Source organism: Erinaceus europaeus, chromosome 11 (genome assembly GCF_950295315.1).
Source record: "Erinaceus europaeus chromosome 11, mEriEur2.1, whole genome shotgun sequence".
Classification (NCBI taxonomy): Eukaryota; Metazoa; Chordata; class Mammalia; order Eulipotyphla; family Erinaceidae; genus Erinaceus; species Erinaceus europaeus.
The window spans coordinates 68,277,662-68,283,172 of record NC_080172.1 but is presented as its reverse complement, the minus strand read 5'-3'; the positions used below and the strand labels follow the sequence as shown (position 1 = coordinate 68,283,172).

At 43.1% G+C, this 5,511-nt stretch overlaps 1 pseudogene; it reads left to right on the top strand.

The window, feature by feature from the left end:
* The first annotated feature begins 2,956 nt into the window (after window positions 1–2,956).
* On the top strand, window positions 2,957–3,742 carry LOC103119082 (protein C1orf43 homolog; annotated as a pseudogene).
* The last annotated feature ends 1,769 nt before the right edge of the window (window positions 3,743–5,511 follow it).

Genomic DNA, 5,511 nt, shown 5'->3' with positions numbered 1-5,511 from the left:
TCTCCCTCTGTCTTCCCCTCCTCTCCATTTCTCTCTGCTCTATCCAACAACGACGACATCAATAACAACAACAATAATAACTACAACAACAATAAAAAAATAATAAATAGGGAGTCGGGCGATAGCGTAGCAGGTTAAGCACACGCAGCGCTAAGCGCAAGGACCGGCAGCAGTGGTCGCTTCACAGGTGGTGAAGCAGGTCTACAGGTGTCTTTCTCTCCCCCTCTCTGTCTTTCCCTCCTCTCTCCATTTCTCTCTGTCCTGTCCAACAACGACGACATCAATATCAACAACAATAAAACTACAACAGTAAAACAACAAGGGCAACAAAAGGAAATAAATAAATATTTAAAATAATAATAATTAATTTAATTTAATGTACAGTGCAATTGGTTTTTCATATCTGCAGAACGTGCATCTATCTGATCAATTTTAAAGATTAAATATAAAAAATTAATATTTTATTTACTTTTGTTTTTATTAATTTATTATCTTTATTAGTGATTTAATAATTACTGACAAGATTGTGGTATAAGAGGTGTACAATTCCATACAATTCCCACCAGCAGAGTTCCGTATTCTTTATCCCTCTGGAAGTATGGGCCAAAGATCTTTATGGGGAGCAGAAGATGGAAGGTCTGGCTTCTGTAATTGCTTCTCCCCTGGGCATGGATGTTGACAGATTGACCCATGTTTTTATCTTTCCCTACTTGGGTAGGGCTCTGGGGGGAGGTGGGGTTCTAAGACACATTGGTGAGGTCATCTGCCCAGGGAAGTCAGGTTGGTGTCATGATAGCATCTGCAACTTGGTGGCTGAAAAGCATTAAGATGTAAAGCAGAACAAATTTTTTAATAATTAGAAACCTGAAGGTAAGAGTATAGCAGATGAAATTTAGGGTTTTCATGTTGAAAGAAACTAGGAAATCTAAGTTAGGTATATTCCAAGGGGCCCGTGACTTTACTAATTTTTGCCTGAGCCTGACAGTTAACATGCAGGTGGGCTAAGAGTATCGTTTAGGAAGATGGTGTCAAAGTTGACAATATGACTAGAAAGCTGGACCAGGGCAGAGTGAAGCTCCCAGATATGGGAAAAGCATGTAAATATTTACTATAAACCCCAACGATCTGACCTAGGGTCTATTCATATTTAGTACAGGAACCTGTGTAACCTCTGGATCCCTGTCAGTGTGAGCTTGCATTCCATGGTTGCAGCTAGGAACATTCTAGGCTGCATTCATTTCAAGATTAGTTTTCTTGAATGACAGAGTATGTTGACCCAGCCTCCCGTCAGAGAGAGGGCCAATTTCTACCACTGTTGTTCTACATTGAGGACAAGGTCCTATAGAGGCCCACAAGAGGGTTTATTATGTTGTTCCTGATGAAAATGACCAGAGATGGTGGAGAGAGGGACCTGTTAGAGGTATAGGCCCATCATATGTGGGAATCAAAAGATTACCTAAGTTCCTGGGTGACAGGGTGGCCTGGTAGTGACCAAAGGAGCCATCAATAAAGTGTGCTGGTCTCTTGCCTTTATCCAGCTTTTGTAGTTCTTACTTTATCTGACAAGATTAGCCTTAGAATGATTGACGGAAGTGAAATAGGAAGTTGGTAAAGAGTGTGTTAAGTCTAAGCAGAAAATATTTGATTAAGTTCCTTATGGTGTCTTTTTTAGGTCTTTCTACCTACTTGCTGCACCTAGTGAGTAAACTATTCCACACTTTTTTTTTTACTTTTTTTTTTTATATTTTATTTATCTTTTCCCTTTTGTTGCCCTTGTTGTAGTTATTATTGTTGGTGTTGTTGTTGTTGGATAGGACAGAGAGAAATGGAGAGAGAGAGGGGAAGACAGAGAGGAGGAGAGAAAGATAGAGACCTGCAGACCTGCTTCACCGCCTGTGAAGCAACTCCCCTGCAGGTGGGGAGCCGGGGTTCGAACCGGGATCCTTATGCCAGTCCTTGTGCTTTGCGCCACCTGCGCTTAACCCGCTGCGCTACAGCCCGACTCCCACTATTCCACACTTTTACTTTAAAGTATATGCTGCATTGATTTGGTTGAGATCAGCAGATGCAATATCAAATGGTATGGATCAAGAGAAGCATGAAGGAAAACAAGCAAAGTTCCAGAAGTTCCAGGACTAGGAGAAATACAGGTTTTATAGAGAATGAGGAAGGTTCCTTGCTGTCTTAAAGTTTTTTTTTTTTTAAATCAGCTAGATATTTCCATCTGTATATCTTTTTTTTTAAAGATTTTATTTACTTATTAATGATAAAGATAGGAGGAGAGAGAAAGAACCAGACATCACTCTGGTACATGTGCTGCCGGGGATCAAACTCAGGACCTCATGCTTGAGAGTCCAGAGCTTTATCACTGTGCCACCTCCCAGACCATGCTTAGAGTTTAAGAAAGCAATAGATAATTATTATTATAACCAAGTTATTTGGGAACTTGGTTTACTTTGAAAATCCCATGGTTAGGATTTACTGTACCATACAAGACCTTAGCATGATTTATGTCATTTAATGCTATTTACAAATAACATTATATCTTATATATTAACAAGACCAGTTTCTTCTTGTCTCTCTGATCTAAGATTATAGGAGATTTGAGGGCGGAAGTATAGCATAATGGTTATGCAAAGAGACTCTCATGCCTGAGGCTCTAAAGTCCCAGCTTCAATCCCCCACACCACCATAACCCAGTGCTGAGCAGTGTGCTCTGGTCAAAAATAAATAAATAAAGATTATAGGAGATTTCATATTTCAAAAAAGTTATTATTAGAAATGCATTAACAATCTAAGCCCAGATGTCTTTAGGTCGGGTCAGTTGAGGTTGTTCCCTATAAGGAAATGGCTGGGGAACTTCAGGGATCCCTGGCTCCGTGGTGTCAGCAGAGCCCCTGGTGATAGGGCAGGACAGCAGCGCCAGCAGAGTGGCGCCCTGTGGGGTAGGGAGGCCATGGCACCCACCAGTAACTGGCTGTCTGGGTGAATATTGTGCTGGTGATAGCCTCCAGGAGCCTGGTATTTGTGTTGCTATTTATTTTTGTGAAGAGGCAAATCATGTACTTTGCAATGAAGGGGACCGAATGTCCCTGTGGGACACAATGCCCCCAAGGACTTGAAAGAGGAGACTGACATCCGGCTATCCAAGGTTCAGGATATCAAGTATGAACTGTAGTTACTTGCAGATGATTATGCAAGACTACTACAGCTGGAAACCCAGGGGTATCAGTTTCTACAAATATCGATACAGAATGAAAGCTCTGGATGCCATCTGTGCTTCTGATGTTTAGTTTTATAAACTAGATGTTGGTAGTTTCTTCCAAAGAGATCCTATTTCATGCTGAAGACCGGCATCCCCGTTTGATAATGGGCAAGAATTTCCATTCCTACCTGCTAAATCTACCAGCACTCCTTTTAAGAGTGTATGCAAGGCCCTCATTGACACGCTGCTGGATGGCTGTGAGACAGCCCCTATGGCACAGGGGTCTTTGGCCAAGGTGAGTAGCTGCACTATCAGGAGGCCCTGAGTGACATGACCACAGTAGTCAAAGCACGGAGTGGGAGTTCTCAGCGTCAACATCAGTCAGTCGCTAAAGACCTCACCCAGTCTCCTGAGGTCTCCCCAACAAACATCCAGGTGATATACCTCCCCTCTAGTCAGAAGAGTAAAGGTGCCAAGCACTTTCTCGAATTGAAGACCTTTAAGGACAACTACAACACATTGGAGAGTACTCTTTGATGGAACTGAAGGACTCGTGTTGACGGAGCCAGACAAACTACAGCATGGTTGGCAGGCAGCCTCAAGTCACCTAACTCAGGACCAAGTCTGCTGAGCCCAACTTCTCACTGCATTAGAGCTCACAGTGCTCATGTCTAGAGACTCATTCTCCAGCACTTTCTTCTGACCAGTTTCAGTTAAAATTTTATTTTTTCCCTGGTAACACATATTTTTGCCTGGAGTTTAATTCAGATGCTATAATTGTTCTCTTTAAAAGTCCTCACTTGGTTTTGATCATAGTTCATCTGCCCTTTTCCAAAATGAGAGCCGGGATTAGCGGGTTTGGTATTTTCCGTATCTGTCACATTGTACACAGTTAAATAGAAAACTGTGTTTCGAACAAGAATTTCTAGGGCCAGGCAGTGGTGCATCTGGTTAAGCGCACACATTACAGTGTGTAAGGACTCAGGTTCAAACCCCTGCTCCCCACCTGCAGGGGAGCTTCACGAGCGGTGAAGCAGGGTGAAGCAGGGATGCAGTTGTCTCTCTGTCTCTCTCCCTCTCTATCTCCCCTTCCCCTCTCAATTTCTCTCTGTCTATAATAATAAAATAAAATAAAATAAGAACTTCTAGGGAGGTCAGGTGAGCCCGCAGGTGGTATGTGGAACAGCTTACCTTGGTGTTCCACTTAAATCAGGATGTATTGAAAATAAATCTTTGGGGGGGAAATGATGTTTTAAAACTTAATACAGGGAGTCGGGTGGTAGCACAGTGGGTTAACTGCATGTGGCGCGAAGTGCAAGGACCAGCTGACATAAGGATCCCGGTTCGAGCCCCGGAATCGCTTCACAGGCGGTGAAGCAGGTCTGCAGGTGTCTTTCTCTCCTCCTCTCTGTCTTCCCCTCCTCTCTCCATTGCTCTCTGTCCTATGAACAATGACGACATTAATAACAACAACAATAATAACTGCAACAACAATAAAAAACAGCAAGGGCAACAAAAGAAAAATAAAAATAAATAAATAAATAAATAAATAAGTAAACATAATACAATTTCCCCAATGTGTGGAGATTTTTCCTTTGCTTTTATTTTTATCCCTTACTATTGTGAATAAATTGAAAAGGGGATGATCTGACCAAAAAAAATTAAGCCCAATGTTAAAATTCAGTCAGTTTACTCATTTAAAATCTTAAATGTTGGGCGGAGGGTAGATAGCATTCTTCTTCTAGCGTTTGCTCTTCTTCCGTAGCCAGTCAACAGCGTCAGGTTGAGCCTGATGTAAAGTTTCGAGACCTCCTTTGAATCTGGAGAGGTGGCAGTCGTTGACTATGTGGGTCATAGTCTGTCTGTAGCCGCAGGGGCAGTTCGGGTCATCTCTGGCTCCCCAGCGATGGAACATAGCAGTGCACCGGCCATGGCCTGTTCGATAGCGATTGAGGAGGGCCCAATCATAACGTGCTAGGTCAAAGCCGGGTTGACGCTTGCAGGGGTCTGTGATGAGGTGTTTGTTCTTTACCTCAGCTGACTGCCAACTCTGTTTCCAAGAGACTGGAACAGAGAAGTTCAGTGTAGGCGTAGGGGACCAGATTGGGTGACGAGATGTCAAGCGTTGGACAGGGTGGGCGAAGATATCCGCGTTATATTGGCAGGTCCGGTCGAGCGTAGACGTGGGAAATGAACTTAGATGATGCCGCATCCCGATGAATATCTGGCGGGGCGATGTTGCTAAGAACTGGCAGCCATGGAACCGGGGTGGAACAGATGGTTCCAGAAATTATCCTCATGGAGGA